General features: G+C 46.4%; 1 protein-coding gene across 1 annotated transcript in view; it reads right to left on the bottom strand.

Annotated features, from left to right (window-relative positions):
- The window catches only part of LOC119399836 (protein dimmed), a 148139-nt gene that overhangs the window by 78059 nt on the left and 54058 nt on the right, over positions 1–16022 (bottom strand). Inside the window, exon 2 of the mRNA XM_037666695.2 lies at positions 15870–15891. The gene's annotated coding sequence lies outside the window, so the exon portion shown is untranslated. The remainder of the gene's footprint in view (positions 1–15869; positions 15892–16022) is intronic.

Raw genomic sequence — 16022 nt, 5'->3', positions numbered from 1 at the left:
TGATATTCGCGCGTCCGTGCGTCCGTATGTATGTATGTATGTATGTATGTATGTATGTATGTATGTATGTATGTATGTATGTATGTATGTATGTTTGTATGTATGTATGTATGTATGTATGTATGTATGTATGTATGTATGTATGTATGTATGTATGTGCATTCACCAGCGGTACTAAAATACCAGTGAGGCGACCGCACCATGTTTCACGCATATAATCGTACCACTTCACGACCGCCATTCTCAATTAAACGCGTGCCCCGCATATGATCATTTACGCCCGACGACGAGCTGCCTTTACATGACAGATATGATGACAGATGTGGCATGGCGCAAACGGCAACGTTGTGTATGCTGACATCGCTGACGTCCGCGTGATGGATGGCAAGAGAGTGAGCGGGCCTTTCTTTGCTCGGTCGCGCAACGCGTGGGTCTAACTGTCCACTGCGTGAACAACACCCGACTGGACGCTGCGAAAAGAGCGTTCACTACACGTCGTCGCTGTATCTTCATCACGAGTATACTCTAAATAGTCTGAATTGCTATTTTACTACATTTCTCGCTGTAATTTTGGAACCAAGGCTACGAAGCAAAGACAGTCGGTAACTCTCGAAAAGACCTCAAGCGTGAAACGTGCACGGATGTGTTTGTGAAACCGAGCGTTGATTTCAACACGGAAGGTAAGTGTAACGCGAGTTCATTTAGCGCGATGGTGTAGAACGGACTCGCGAATGTTTGCTAAGATAAAGGTTGAGACAGACAGACAGACAGACAGACAGACAGACAGACAGATAGATAGATAGATAGATAGATAGATAGATAGATAGATAGATAGATAGATAGATAGATAGATAGATAGATAGATAGATAGATAGATAGATAGATAGATAGATAGATAGAGATAGATAGACAGACAGACAGACAGACAGACAGACAGACAGACAGACAGACAGACAGACAGACAGACAGACAGACAGACAGACAGATAGATAGATAGATAGATAGATAGATAGATAGATAGATAGATAGATAGATAGATAGATAGATAGATAGATAGATAGATAGATAGATAGATAGATAGATAGATAGATAGATAGATAGATAGATAGATAGATAGATAGATAGATAGATAGATAGATAGATAGATAGATAGATATAGATAGATAGATAGATAGATAGATAGATAGATAGAATAGATAGATAGATAGATAGATAGATAGATAGATAGATAGATAGATAGATAGATAGATAGATAGATAGATAGATAGATAGATAGATAGATAGATAGATAGAGAGATAGATAGATAGATAGATAGCACGTGTTGGCGAAATGATCGCGAGTGTTGACTAATGTTGACAATCCGCTGTTAGCATAGCTACACTGTGGTCATTTAAAATTATTCCATTGATAATCTCGCATGCTTATGGACGACCAAGCGAATCTGCGCTGCCTGAATAATTTAACATCTAGCCAATACTGTTAAACCTAGCGAAAAGCGACACCCATCTGCCGCAAATGGCTACAACAACTGCTTCGTTTAATGTTACCTCGACAGCACGAAACATTATAAATAAATAAAACAACCGCTAGGAGCGGGCTGCGCCGAAGGGAATGATCTATGACGGGGTGCGGGGTGTTCATCGTGTATCGACGTAGGCCGATGTCGTCACGTTTCCTAGAAGCAAGCCCACGCTTCTGACGTCGGCGCGATGAAAGGCACGGCCTGATGTACGTATATACAGACGCGGCTCGGGCTCCCCGAAACAAACAAGGCGCTTGATCAAGCCGGCGGGTTGTCATTGCAACAATATAGCTCCGTCAAAATACGGATAGACATTTCACGCTGCCGGCACAGTCCGGATCCATTTTCTATAGCATCCACGTTTAGAGAGAGCAAACGTGTGTAATCTAGACCTCTGTTATCATCCGTCGGTGCGGACAGCGACAGTCTATTAGCAATCGAGCATGGGTCACGTGACCTGAAGAGAAACGCCACTTATGACGTCACACAACAGTCGTACAACTTGAATGACATTCAGCGCCTGACGTTGCATAAGTAACGCTATTAGGCAGTTTTAGAATAGCGTACGCAAAGATAGCGTTCGTCGCGGTCACCCGCTATTTTTGTCACTTAACAGGGGCCCGCAATAGGATAGCGCACGACGCATGCGCAGTGCCGACAAACGCTAACGCAACGTTTTGCGCACGCTATTCTAAAGCTGCCTATTAAGGCGAAAGCCTTGGATATGCCTCATCAAACGCCAAAATTAACCGTCGGCGTCGGTGGCAACACAAGTGATGCAAAAAAAATCATGATCACGTGATGACGTCACATCGCGAGGTCACAGATCAGCAAAATATGTGACGTCACCGTGGCGTCCCTATGAAGTCATCATAACGTCACATAACATGACGCCACATGATGGCGTCATCACATAACATCGGCGCTTGGTCAAAGGTGGGTCTATCACAGAGGCAGTGGAAAATCAGGTGAGGTGCAGAACACTTGCAATGCCTCCGATCCTAGACGCAGTGCCAGAGCCAGGGCCGACAACGACGTACCGCTCTGTCAGTGACGTCATCAGCGACGCCCTGCACACGCCACGTGACTCCAAGTGGTTCAGGTGCAAATCGACTCTCCCCTGGACAGCACAGGCAGTGCGGGTTTGATTATACGTCACGGCTGATGGCGATGCGAACATTGTGGGCAAGCAAGCATGCGAAGAGGACAGGCCGGACTCTATACATCGTGGTCGTCGGTTCTACCTGACCGACAGCTTCACCGGTCATGGATGGCTGCTTCCAATCAGCAGCGAAAATTCTAGTGCATAGGTTAGATTAAGTGTCCCGTCACGAACCATCCTTGGCGAAGAACGCGAGAAGCATTCATGAGACCAGTTCTATGTAGCATTTCTTTTTCTTAGCACATGAGACAGGCGTCACGATTGATTTTCGTATACAGCTTGCCGGCGCGACTTGTTATGTTTTCACTCGCAGATACGTGCAGAAGTTATAATGCGGTAGGATATGTTGAAGGGCTATACTCCGTTTCATTCATCAAGTGCAACGCTATGGAAGCTAGCGAGGCTTCTTGCACTAGATGCGTTCGCACTGTGAAACAGTTCAATAATTTTAGCACTCGTAATGTGATTCCTTTTCCCCGCTTTTAGACATAGTAATAAATGAAGATGCTTTGTGCCTTAGAAATAAACAAAAGCCGTTATCTACACCGTTGTGAATAGGTTGCTCTGAATCGCTCAGCGTCTCTTTGTTTGTACGGTAGCGCGTAGCCGGAGCCGATCACGGAGTCCACGGTTACAACGACAAAATCCAAGCGCGAGACGCGCGCGGATACGCATTTTGCTGACCGAATTTCGTGCATAGCTTCCACAGCGTCGCACCCGGTGTACGAAACGGAGTATATTGGTAATATGGTTTGGTATAATACGGGCTAGCAGAGTCCTGTGCGCATTTTAAAGTCTTGTTTAGGGAACTGTGCAAGGTCCCATAGGTCTCGGGTGCTGACACGAAGGACGCGGGATCGAATCCTGTCAGCGGCGGTCGCGTTCTAACGAAGACTAAAATGCTAGATGACCCTGTACTTAGATTTAGGTGCAATGCGCTGCGCCTTAAGGGTGCAGCGATTACGTGGACGATGTAGATGCACAGCTCACGCGCTCCCGTGCTTTTCAAACGAAGCTTGTATTGACTGACCTGTGAAGCTGGTTATGGAGGTGTTCAAAAAAAAAAAAACGCTCGTCACCCAAGAACCCTGCTCAACCACAGCTGGCGCGCACCAAAGAAATAATAAATAAAACAATAAACTTTATTTCCGGGGCTCATGTTTGAACCGGGCCAGGGAGGGGAGAGTGTGTGGCGATGGGCGACCTCACAAGTGGAGAAGGGGAAAGAGAAAAGGGAGAGGGTGAAGGGAAAGGTGAGGGAAATTGGAAGTGGAGAGGGGGAGGGGAGTGGAGAGGGAGAGGAGGTGTGTGGAGAGGGCTTACGCATGCACAGTAAAGGTGGTGACGCCGCACACCATCACCGAATTGAACTCCGCTATAAGATGCTTCACATCTAAAAACGCCATCTAGCGTGCATTCACCCAACCGCCATATTGCACACATCTCTATGGGACAGCGCCATCTAGTATATCGTCACCCAAGCAGTTTGCATGCATCTCTATGGGACAACGCCATCTATTGAATGATACGGGAGACGCAACGGCGGAGTAACGCCGGACGGAGCGACGAGATCGCAACAATGGAAGGGCTTTGATATGGTGTTTAGCACTAAAGGGGAACGATTTAAGGTACCATTCGTACACCACTATGGGAGGGCAGCGTGCCCACTCGGAGCTACTTGAAGCCACGCTAAGAATTTTTACGATACGCGCTAAACTGTTCTCCCGGTAAATGAAACGTAACTCAGAGGAGCCCTCATTCTTACTCAAGGAATGCTTTGAATTCGGACATTCATTTTGATAAGAATTTCGGGAGGTGCTGCAATATAAAGTTCGGCCAAAGCGTCCTCATCCTAGCGCTTGTCTTTCAGCATATTTTGCTAACATATGTTATAAGAAAACCAATTATTGTACTTTTCTTAACTACAAAATCCGCCTACTCGCAAGCCACGTCTCGCATCACGAGTACAAAGGTGAAAGCGACGCTCGGATAAGCTGATCGATGAGGCTTTCGTGTCTACAACGTACTTCCACATACAATCACAGACAGCGTTTATTACAACAGACTGGCGCGTTTCAATCGCTTACACGCTGACGTTGGCATGTTGCAACATAATGGTTATGTTGACTATACTCGATTACAACCTAAGAAAATATTCAGGCAGCTTCGCGCTAGTAGTGGTGCCAAGCCTGAAGGAAGTGCGGAGCTGGGCAGCCTTCTTTGTTTCTCTTCGGTGTTCTCCTTCATTCTTTTTGTCTTGTCCTCTTTTTGTAGCGTTAGCTACACTGGCCGAGGTGGAGCAGTTTCGCGTGGCAGTCCGAGAGCGGTGCTGCGCATGCGCACGGAGCAGTGACATCGCAGTGGCGCACAGCTGGCGCACCGGAGCCGTTGCCGCCGCGCGCGCCTCGCCGGTCTGCGGAATTTCCAGAGGAGTGACGTCATAGCCGCGGCAGACGCACTGGCACCGGCGCGCGCCCAGCTGTGCGCCTCCGTTGCGCAGTGGCCATTTGACGCTGCGCTGGAGCCGCTTGATAGCGCCTCTCGTCTGGCGCGCATGCGCAGACAGTGGGGGCATGCATATAGCGGGGAGGAGGAGGAAGAAAATAAAAATACGAAAGGACAGGGAAGGTCAGCCGTTTGTCAGACCAGCTGGCTGGCGTTTGCCAGTGTGGTATAGCCATGGAGAAAGACAGCGCAAATGCTGCTCAACGGCGCAGAAGAGAGGACAACCAGCTTGACAACCAGGAAAGCTAAGAATATACAGCTGAACCTTTGCTAACTCTACGTATATTCTGGCATAGCCGAGCTTAGCCACTGCAATTTTTTTGCCCATTTTTCTCTCTTTATTTCTGTTTATTTCAATTTTTCTTTCAATTTTCTCGTTCTTTCTCTCTTTTTCTATTTCTCGCTTGCTCCCTCTTCCTTTTTTCTATTTTTATACGTAGTTCTGCCTGCGTTTCGCCAAACGACGACAGCATACGACAGCCCGGTGCTCCGCACTTGATATCATTATCAAGGCGCTCGAAGAACAAGAGGAAGAAGACTTCTCCTTGGAGAGAGCCCGAGCTCAATATGCTACAGATGGCTATGCTATGCGTGGTTTTGCCAGTGTTAGCGCTAAGATACGTCAGACGACGACAGCACTCGACAGCATACGACAGTCCGGGCCCCGAAAGTGCTCCGCACTCAAAAAAAGTTTGCTCCGCCCAGCGAACAGCGGCGCGCCTACCCTCAAACCGTGAAATGCACTCGTGCTCGCTGGTTTCGGCTCGAACCTAAGTACTTTTTCACAGCTCACGTAAATACTACACGTAATAAGAGCTAAAGGTTCGTCGTTACTACCTAAAACATTACGTTTGGGTGGGCAGCGATGTCAGAATTCCCTGACGAAATTTATTAAGGCATTTAAAGGGACCGACAGCTGGGCAGAACGTGTGATCAGATCCCGGTAGACGTGAAAAGGCAATGAAATACAGTAAAACCTCGGTGATACAAATCTCGCGGGGTTATCAAAATAATTGTATCATCCGAAATTCGTATCACCAGAAAACATGGAAAATTAGCATGCGATAAAAGAAAGTTAGGCATACGTTTTGATTCAGTGTTTCTCAGGGCCGCAGCGACGTCATGGACAGCCTTGAATGATTAATTTAATATCTGGGGTTTAACGTCCCAAAATCACGATATGATTATGAGAGACGCCGTAGTGGAGGGCTCCGGAAATTTCGACCACCTGGGGTTCTTTAACGTGCACCTAAATCTAAGTACACGGGCCTCAGACATTTTCGCCTGGCCCTGAATGATTGCCAGTAAAGTTTTTCGATGTCATGCGATCATGCTTGTACTCGTAAATGCACGGTGCATGCACGCGTGTGTAATTAATGAATCACATGTGTTGTGTCCCGTGACCGCTAGTAGGCCCTTCCTAATCTTACTACGCCTTTCTGCATGACACGAGAGTACTGCGGCGAAAGTGACTTAAGAAGCGCTTTGCACACAATAGATAGAGGCCAAGCTTTTTCGCCAAGACCTTCCGCTTCGTCTCTTGGGGTCTTCGTCCACCTTTAATAGGACTTCATGACGGACCCGCAGCCCAAGTTTGAGTCTTGTTTCATAGAACGTCTGATTGCGGGGACATGGCTTGCATCGACGTGGCAGGCACCTGTCAACACAGTACAAAGACGCTGCTGCCTCGATCACAGGAGCACGCGTCAACGCGTCCGGAAAAAAAACGCGCGACGTCAACTTCATCTGTATCTAAATGCGAAGGTGCCTAAAGGCCTCCGTGATTCGTGCCCACTATCTCGGAGGCAATGACGCACCATGGATGGTCGCGCAGCGCGCATGTCCGCGCCCGCGCATGACTGCCGGGTCTTCCGCGACAGCGCGGGCAGCACCTGTTCGTACCTGTGCGCTAGCGTACTTTCGTATCAAACGTCGCGGGGTGCAAATCGGTTCGCAACAACCGTATTCCAATACATTGCACGCTAATGGGCCTTGGCCGGGACCACAGAAAAATTCGTATCACCCCGAAATTCGTACGAGCCGTGATCGTATCACCGAGGTTTTACTGTAGAGTGACATATTCCAGCATCATTTTCTCGTTGTGAGTAGGATTTACATTTTTAAACCGTGCTTAAACGTAACAAAAATCGGTATGTCGCGCAGACTAGCGGGAGAGCCTTGAAGCTGGATTATGAAGTCGGTCGCGTTGCTGTACGTAGTCACGTAGTCTGATGCTGTCATGCGCGCCATAATTGGTCCTCAAAGTTAGAGTATGTATATTAATATTTATCCCCGTTCTGTTCTGTGCCGCCTACGAGGTAAAAGGAGTTGCACGGTGAGAAGCGGCGCTGCCTTCGCAGCCGCCAGTGACCATGTCCAGCCGCGGCGCATGCGCAGTAAACAACCACGCTCGAACGCGAACCGCTCTCGCGTTCACTGTTTGCAGCATGTGTTGTCAAGTGTGTATAAGACTTCGCCGCAGACAGAAAAATTCTGATTAAAAATGTTTCACAGCGTTTTCCACATTACCATTCCGTGGCTGACACTCTGACCAGTTAGCTTTCCCTTGCGCTAAAGAAAATAAGTGCCCGAAAAATTGGTTGTCAGTCCCTCTAAGTTGTCGACCGGAAGCCAGCGACGAAAACGTGTGTCTGTATGGGAAAGTCAACTGCCTGAAACATTGAATTGGTCGGCGTCACTAAACGTATATATATCAAAACGTTTATTGAGGGAAAAAAGAAAAGAAAAAAGTGTTTAGGGAGCGGGTGGGTGGGGCCCCTATTCCAGGGCTCCACTGGCTTGAGCGGCCCGCCGCGCCTGGTCGAGGAGTGCTAGTTGCACCACCCGATCCCCGCTGGCGAGCAAAGTCTCCCACTGCTCCCTTCCGGAAATTTTGCCGGCTATTTGCGGCGAGTTAATTTCGGGTGGCCTGTTCTGGCAATCCCACGTTATGTGGGCGAGAGTGGGCCTGCCTCCGCACCAAGGACAGCTATCACTGTACATTGTGGGGTGAATGGCATGTTTCAAAGAAAGGTTCGGATATGTATGTGTTTGTATGCGGCGCCAGTCGTAAGAGTCCCGCCCGGATAGATCAGGGTGGGGTGGACTGTACTGTCGTCGCTCAAGCCGTTGGTGCTCAAGGATGTCTCGCGGTAAGAAAGGGCTTTCGTCGGAGTGGTCGGCCGCTCGGTTGATAAAAGCACGAGCTGCGCCGTCCGCTCTCTCATTGCCATCGAGTCCTGCGTGAGCCGGGCACCAGATGATCGCATGGTCCTGCGTTAGGTCGGGTCCTAATAGGCGAATGGTGCTGCGTGGTAGTCTCCCGCTGAGAAAGAGTCTAATGTCAGCTGCGCCCACAGCCATCATTGGCCCTCCCACAGAGGATTTGAATAAATTGCCCATCTAAGAGCGCTTACTTATTTTCGTTTTACCGATTCCAAGGTCGCATGTAAACGAAAATAAGTAAGCGCTCTTAGATGGGCAATTTATTCAAATCCTCTGTGGGAGGGCCAATGATGGCTGTGGGCGCAGCTGACATTTTCTACGTTGTAACCAACTCTATTCGGCTAACGTGTTCACTCCTGGTGTTATTTGACGCTGACACGTCCACTACTCACGTATTTCTGTGCCAAAATCGTATCGACGGCATTGGAGCTTCACTATGGGAGTATCGTTATGCAGTGGAATCTCGTTGATACGTTTTCCCCGGGAACCAGAAACTAAACGTATTATGCAAAAATCGTATTGAGCGAAGAGGTTAAAAAAATGGAAGAAAATATGCATACTTCGTCAGCAGCTTTCTCTTATCGAGCAACATTGAGGTAGCTGGTCAATTCGCGCTGCACTTTCTTCTTTTCAACGTCTGTGAATTCATTCTGAGAGACGCTGTTGCGACCTCAGCGGCTTTGCAACGTACATATCGCGGCTCATTGGGACGCGGTTTGAGCTAGTATGCCGAAGAATAAACGTAGGATTTATAGATATCTCGATCAAAAGCCACTTTGTACGGTCGCACTATCCAATCTCGGGCACAAATAAATGTGATCGCATTAAACGCATGAAAATGTAGTTTTCCAAGAGACGTTGGCCAGGAATAAAAATAAAAACGTATCAGGCCGAAAAACGTATTATGCAGACTCGTATCAACGAGACTCCACTCTACGTCGTTTCACACACAAAACATGTTATGCGGCGGAGGATATATATATATATATATATATATATATATATATATATATAAGGAACAACGAAACTTAGTCCCTCAGAAAATTTGTCTCCTCTGTACAACCAATGCGCTATTTAAAGAACCCCTTCAAAGTTTAACATGCGTACATGTCTGAGATGGTTCACCTGCGTCAGCGTCGCAGAGGCTTCTCCACTGCGCTGAGGTCATCCTCAGATTAGGTCTTCTGTAGTATTTTTTTTTCGCCATAACTGCTCTCTCTCTAAATGAGTCGGGCATGACGGAATAACGCGGCCTGATTTCAAGCTCGTCGTTCTCCTAACCCTAGCCTCGCCTCCCGATTTCAATCTCTGCATCCGCGTACGCGCTGGTTAGCCTTTGACATCACGGCTCAAAATGCAGATGAGGAACCTGTTGACGGAATGGCACGCGCGCTTAAAGCCTGCGCATAAATTACCGCCGCCGATAACAATCAGACTGCCTCGCATTACGCGTTGTCCTCTTAAACTAACAGAAAAGAACAACAAACAAAAAAGAAAGAAAGAAAGAGAGAAAGAAAGGAAGAAAGAAAGAAAGGAAGAAAGAAAAGAAAAGAAAATAAGAAAGAGAGAAAGAAAGAAGGAAAGAAAGAAATAAAGAAAGAAAGAGAAAAAGAAAGAAAGAAGAAAGGAAGAAAGAAAGAAAGAAAGAAAGAAAGAAAGAAAGAAAGGAAGAAAGAAAGGAAGAAAGCAAGAAATAAATAAATAAAGAAAGAAAGAAAGAAAGAAAGAAAGCAAGAAAGAAAGAAAGAAAGAAAGAAAGAAAGAAAGAAAGAAAGAAAGAAAGAAAGAAAGAAAGAAAGAAAGAAAGAAAGAAAGGTATTATGTCAGGCACGTAGACGCAAAGCTTCGCTTGGCCCCATTTTTCAGATACTGCAAGAGCTCCTTAACATTTTTTCCATAACTCACAGTCACTGTTTATTTTTCTTCGAGTTTTGCTTTATGTTAGCATTATTTCACAGATTGTCACGCCTTGTTCTACTCCTTTGCATTTTTCAGGCTTACCACTGGCTTCGTTGTTTTTGGAGTTCTTAATCAGGTCCCTCTTAAAGCGCTACATATGGCCAGGAAACCGGACATTTTTCGTCTGGTTTCCTGGATATAGCCAGCACTTAACCGGGACCTGATTAAGAGTGTACCTCTCTTGATGTCGGAATGTTATTGTTTTATGCTGTAAACTTTTTTTTTTGTCATTTTGGCTCTTTATGCAAACTCACTTTCTTCTCTTAACTTTCCTTATTATTGTTTGATTTTTTTCTTTTATTACCTGATGCGTACGCCAGCACCGAGACCATGGAGACTACTGATGAGCCTATAGGGCTTGAAATAAGCGATAGATCGATCGATCGATCAATTGATTTATTGACATCTTCAAACGACGTTCATTATGTTTCACTGCTGCGTTGGTTTCGTTCCAAGAGCGCTACTCGACAGAACGCATCTATTGGAACCACCTGTATCGTATGCAGATATATGCCACTTCAAAAGGTCAACCTGGCTCTAATGCCGTGTGTTCAGACAAACGGGCGGCTTTACGTAAAACTCGAGGAGCATCGTCTGTTCGAAAGAGCAGACGACTACTATAGGCTCCCGACGCAGAAGCTTGAGACCAAGGGTGAGTTTTTAATATAATTATAATAATAATAATGAATTGCGGAAAAATTTCCTAAGGGCCACAGTACTGCGTGCAAAGCGCTAGTCTGCTTTCACCGATAACATTATCAAACAGTGGCCAACGCTGACCAACCGCAGTCCACCAAACCAGCCAGCTTGAGTCAACAGCACATGTATCTTTTAGAATAACAGAACTAAGCTAGCTGGTAGGTATTTGTGCTACAAGACCGTGCGTGCACACACGTACGCAAGAGAGAAGTGATGACTCCACAGGCGCCGACTAACAACCGAAAAAGGCGCACAGCGGCGGAACAGAAAGTAGGCCCGACGACTTGTCCGCGCATGCCCAGACAAGAGGCGACATCTATCAATCCGGCACGCGTGGTGGTCTACGTGAGCGATAGCTGTTCGGGCATTTGATTTCGTTTTTACGCAAGTTAAATCGAAGGTTGACTCATGCATGGGCTTCCACTGTTATCGATATACCAGGCCTCAACCATTACACGCGTTTCCTCATTACTGTGCCTGCCTGTATGAAACTGCGCATTCATCGAATTTGGGAGTTCATTTACACTCTAGACCACGTAAAGATGGTGAGTGTACGGTTAGCGATCTCTTATGTTAAATTAATAACTGGTTAACACAGCGAAACGTCTGCCCTACGGTGAAACTTGCCCACTTCGCCCACTTTGCCCCTCCTAACGGAGAACTCTGCGCATGCCTATGACAATTATTGCTATGTAATATTATAATGTAGTAATGAAATGATGCGTATGCATTATGCAATGTCATCCCGCATGTATATTAAGCATCTGTTATGTTTGATCATTTACTATTGTTATGCCCCCTTACCCAATGCCTGTAAAACCTTTTGAAATAATAAATAAATAAATGAATAAATAAACAAACAAATAAATAAATAGGTGGATGATCAATGATGATCAAGGTGCGACAAATGTTTAAAAACTAAACAATAAAAGCAGAACCACTGACGACGATTTCTGCCCCAGCTCTATAGTAGAAATATTACGTCGCTTATGGAAGTAACAATGCAAAAATGCGAACGTAACAGGTGCAAATAAACCGGGAGTGCATGTGTGAGAAGGGCTGCGCCAGCTGCCACAATCAAGCGTTAAAAAAAAACAAAAATCAACGTTTACAGGAAGCTAGACGAAGCTTTTCGCTCATCACGTCAAACGCTAAGCGTTACGCTTCATTTCGTAATGCAGGATAATGTGGCGACGATATTCGTCAAACCAGTTATGTGACGCACACATTGCGAATAAAAAAAAACATAACGAAGCAAAATATAAAAGACGAAAGCTATAAAGTTTTAAGAAGAGTTCTTACTTTGTTGAAGATACTGAGTGCTTTCAAGAGCCACGTGTTAATTTGTTCGTAGCTTTAACTTATCGCTAATTGAGATTGTGCAAAACAAGATACAACGAAAAACGCACAGGCCTAAATGAGGGGCTTAGCTCGCGAAGCGAAACAGCTAACGCCATTACGTGATTTCCCAGGGTTACCCCGGCTTATCCGCGTTTCGGAGTTTCATTCGTATGGAAACGCTGAAGCAAAAAAAAAAAGAATGTTATTAATGATTATACCAGCGAAAGCTGAATCCCTTGACGTTCGTGCTAGACTGCGGTTCCGATGAAGAATGTCAGAGCCGTAAAATTAGCCGAGCTGTTTGTTTAATGATCAATACGTATGCTATGTCTAACTGTCCGGGTATTTTGGTACACAAAAAATGGTATCTCGCAGTGACGTAACGCTTAACGAACGTGGCACATCATTTCACACACAAAAAAAAAGAAAAATAATTCAGTAGCCCTTGCCCCGACCGAGAAAATAGGGGCAAGCGAAGCTTGGCGTTTCTGTGCCAGACGCACTGCCTTTCTTTCTTTCTTTCTTTCTTTCTTTCTTTCTTTCTTTCTTTCTTTCTTTCTTTCTTTCTTTCTCATTGCGCAATTGTTCCTCCAAACTGTTTCCTTCCTCCATGGCAGGAGTTGGACCTTCATCCACGTTCTTAGCAGCGCAACGCTTCAGTTGCTACAGACAACAACGACGGTCATATTTGGGCAGCAATGAAATGTGACAACGCGAGACGACAAGTCACCTCGATAAAAGATCAGATCGCCACATCAGAAACGGCTGATCGCCGACAAGCCGACGATCTAGAGAGCGTCGGTTATCGGAAAACGGCGCATTCAAATACGCATGCACCCGGCGCACAATGGAGGGCCACATTTTTCTATACGCCAGCCGGCGTCAGTTTCTCCCGTAAGACACCGTCACCAAAATCTGTGAGTCATATTAAGCTTCGTTTGAAGAGAAAGCGAAATAGCTCTGCAGTGTCGGCGGTGTCGGTGCTAGCGTGCCGCAGCGCGGTAGCGGTGCAGCCGCAGTACAGGTAACAGGTACGCAAGGGCTAATATAGTCGCTATGTGTTACCAGTGTTGCAGTGCAGAGCTGCAACATATTTCCTGCATTTTTTCCTGTAGGCTGGATTGTTTTTACTTGTACGGCGAAAAAAAAAAGAAAGAAAAACGATAAGCAGCTCTCGAACGCTGGCACGAGTGCTCTGCAGTGAAATCGCAGCACGGCAAACTGGCACATCAGAGCCAACTGTAATCACTAGCGACCGATGTAGCAGCGCAGTTTAAACATAGAAACACCTCTACGGAGAAAAACAAACAAACAAAGAAGCAACCAGCTATGCAGCGCAGGTACGCAGCAGTAAGGTCACGGTACAATAACGGTGCTGCCAACCGGTACACCACAGATAAATGTAATCGCTAAACTTTATCGACGCAGCAGCGTACAGCTGGAACATGCAATACACTGTGAAGCAGAAAAGAAAAAAATTGCTCTCCAACGCTGGTACAATACGCTGCAGTGAAATCACAGTACACCAATATAAAGTCGCACGGAAAATAGCTATAGCGAAACAGCTGGCTCTTTTCTGCACAGCTGGAAATGAACGGTGCATTGACGTAGACAATGAGCTGAACAGGCAGACAATATCTTTAAATCCACTTTTAAACGCTCCCCTCCCCTTCCTACCACTCAACAGCTGAACAGACAGCGTTTCAGCTGTGCAGCTGTGGCTGCATACAACTATTGTTGAGAAAATTGCTTGACATTCCCGAAGCAATTGGTTTCTTTCTCTTCTTCGCTTCGTGATGTTTGAGCTCAAAAGTTAGTTTACGAAGTTTTGAGCTTGCACTTGCTAGCATATACTACACACGGTTACAACATAAAAAAGTCACTGTTTCACCGCAAGGGCGAAGCAATGAATGCGACAGCAACAAATTGTAGTGTTATACGAAGTGAGGCTGGCCGCTAACTGTTTTGTATCCGACCTCGCGTAACTACAAAACGCTGGTGTAAGAGAATACGGTCGCTTCGAATAGTCACTTCGCGTTGAGAGCGCAGCACGTAGACGGGTATACGAGCAGCCCGCTGTGATGGCGTTCGAGATAGCGCGCGCGCCAGCGATCGCGACCGCGCCCTTATCCAAAGTTCATGGTAGTGGCTGCTCGCGCGACAACGCCCCCCCCCCCCCCGCTCCCTACCTCGCGTCTTTTTTCATGGCCGTTAAAGACGGCGGTGTGTCTGCTTCGACGGCAGGCCTCCCGAGCGGGGCGATGTTATCGCATGCACCCTGCGAGCGACGGAAACAGGGCCGGCTCGTTTGATCTCGGATTCGGCCTCATTCGTCGCCCCCGCTCGCGAGCTTTTACCCGCGGTAGAACAACAATGCACCCGTCGAGACTGTCCATATAATTGCTATCGCAATAATAAAAAATGGTAGCGCCGCCTACAGAACCGCGGCGCGCCAGTCATTCGCTTGCGAAAGACAATTATGCTCGTTGGTTTCCGCTAGAACCGCACTTTTTCTCGGCTAATGTTATTACTATCCACATAAAGAGTTAGAGGTTCATTGTTACTACCTAAAATACCACGTTTCGTTGAGCAGCAATGTAAGAATTCCTCTCGAAACTTTTACGAGGATAAATTTTCTGAACTAAAACCAGCGACACAAACGTGGGTCTGTATGATGAGGTAATCTGTCTGAAACACCCGAGAAGCGCTTGACGTCACAAAAATGAGTAAGCCCTATTGGACGGAGGATTAGATGCAAATGATCTGCGGGAGGGGCAGTGATGGCTGTGGGCGGAGCTGACATGTTCTCTTAGGTTGTAACCTAGTAAATTATCGTTTTCACCTTAGGCCGCGCTTTGTCAGCTTCTGCTTTTGTATCTTTGGCTTGAAATTCGAATTCAAATTCAGGTTTATTTCAACATCAGAAGAGATAATACAACAGTCCCAGCAGTGACTGCTGTGGGGTGGAAGAAGAAAAAAAAAAGCCACTGACGAAGGCTTTCACCCCGTCACTGGCTATCTTGTAATATGATAGTCATTTCAGTCAGTTGCACTTCCATATCCGTAATTTGCATTTGCCATACATCCGGTTATTATGAGGAGATCTCCCTGAAGAGTTCCGTAAGGTTGAAATTTGGCGTTCATTGGTCCGATTTCAGCCCCCCCCCCCAAAAAAAAATTAAGAATAACACCCCCAAAAATATAAAAACATTTGGGGCTCTACTTGCTACAACCATGATAAAATTATGAGGCACGCCGTAGTGGAGGGCTCTGGAAATTTCAACCACCTGGGCTTCTTTACCGTGCACCTCGACCTAAGTACTCGGGCCTCTAGCACTCTAGCCTCCTATCAAAAATGCGACGCCTGCGGCGGCCGGGATCGAACCCGCGGCGTTCGGGTCATTAGCACCTACAAAAATACCGTCATTGTACTTGAAAGCAAACAGGTTGCTTACCTATAGGATCACGTTCTCCAGCCTAGAAAGAAAGAAAAAAAAGAAGAAAGCACGGTGAGCCAACGGGGAGGAGACAACAACTGCATTCAAGCGAGCCCCGACACCGTGACAGCACTGCGGAAGACAATAAAAGAAGAAATATATATACATAAA

The sequence above is a fragment of the Rhipicephalus sanguineus genome, chromosome 7 (genome assembly GCF_013339695.2).
Source record: "Rhipicephalus sanguineus isolate Rsan-2018 chromosome 7, BIME_Rsan_1.4, whole genome shotgun sequence".
NCBI classification, from domain to species: domain Eukaryota; kingdom Metazoa; phylum Arthropoda; class Arachnida; order Ixodida; family Ixodidae; genus Rhipicephalus; species Rhipicephalus sanguineus.
Note: the sequence above shows the minus strand (reverse complement) of the source record. Positions and strands in the feature narration are given on the sequence as shown.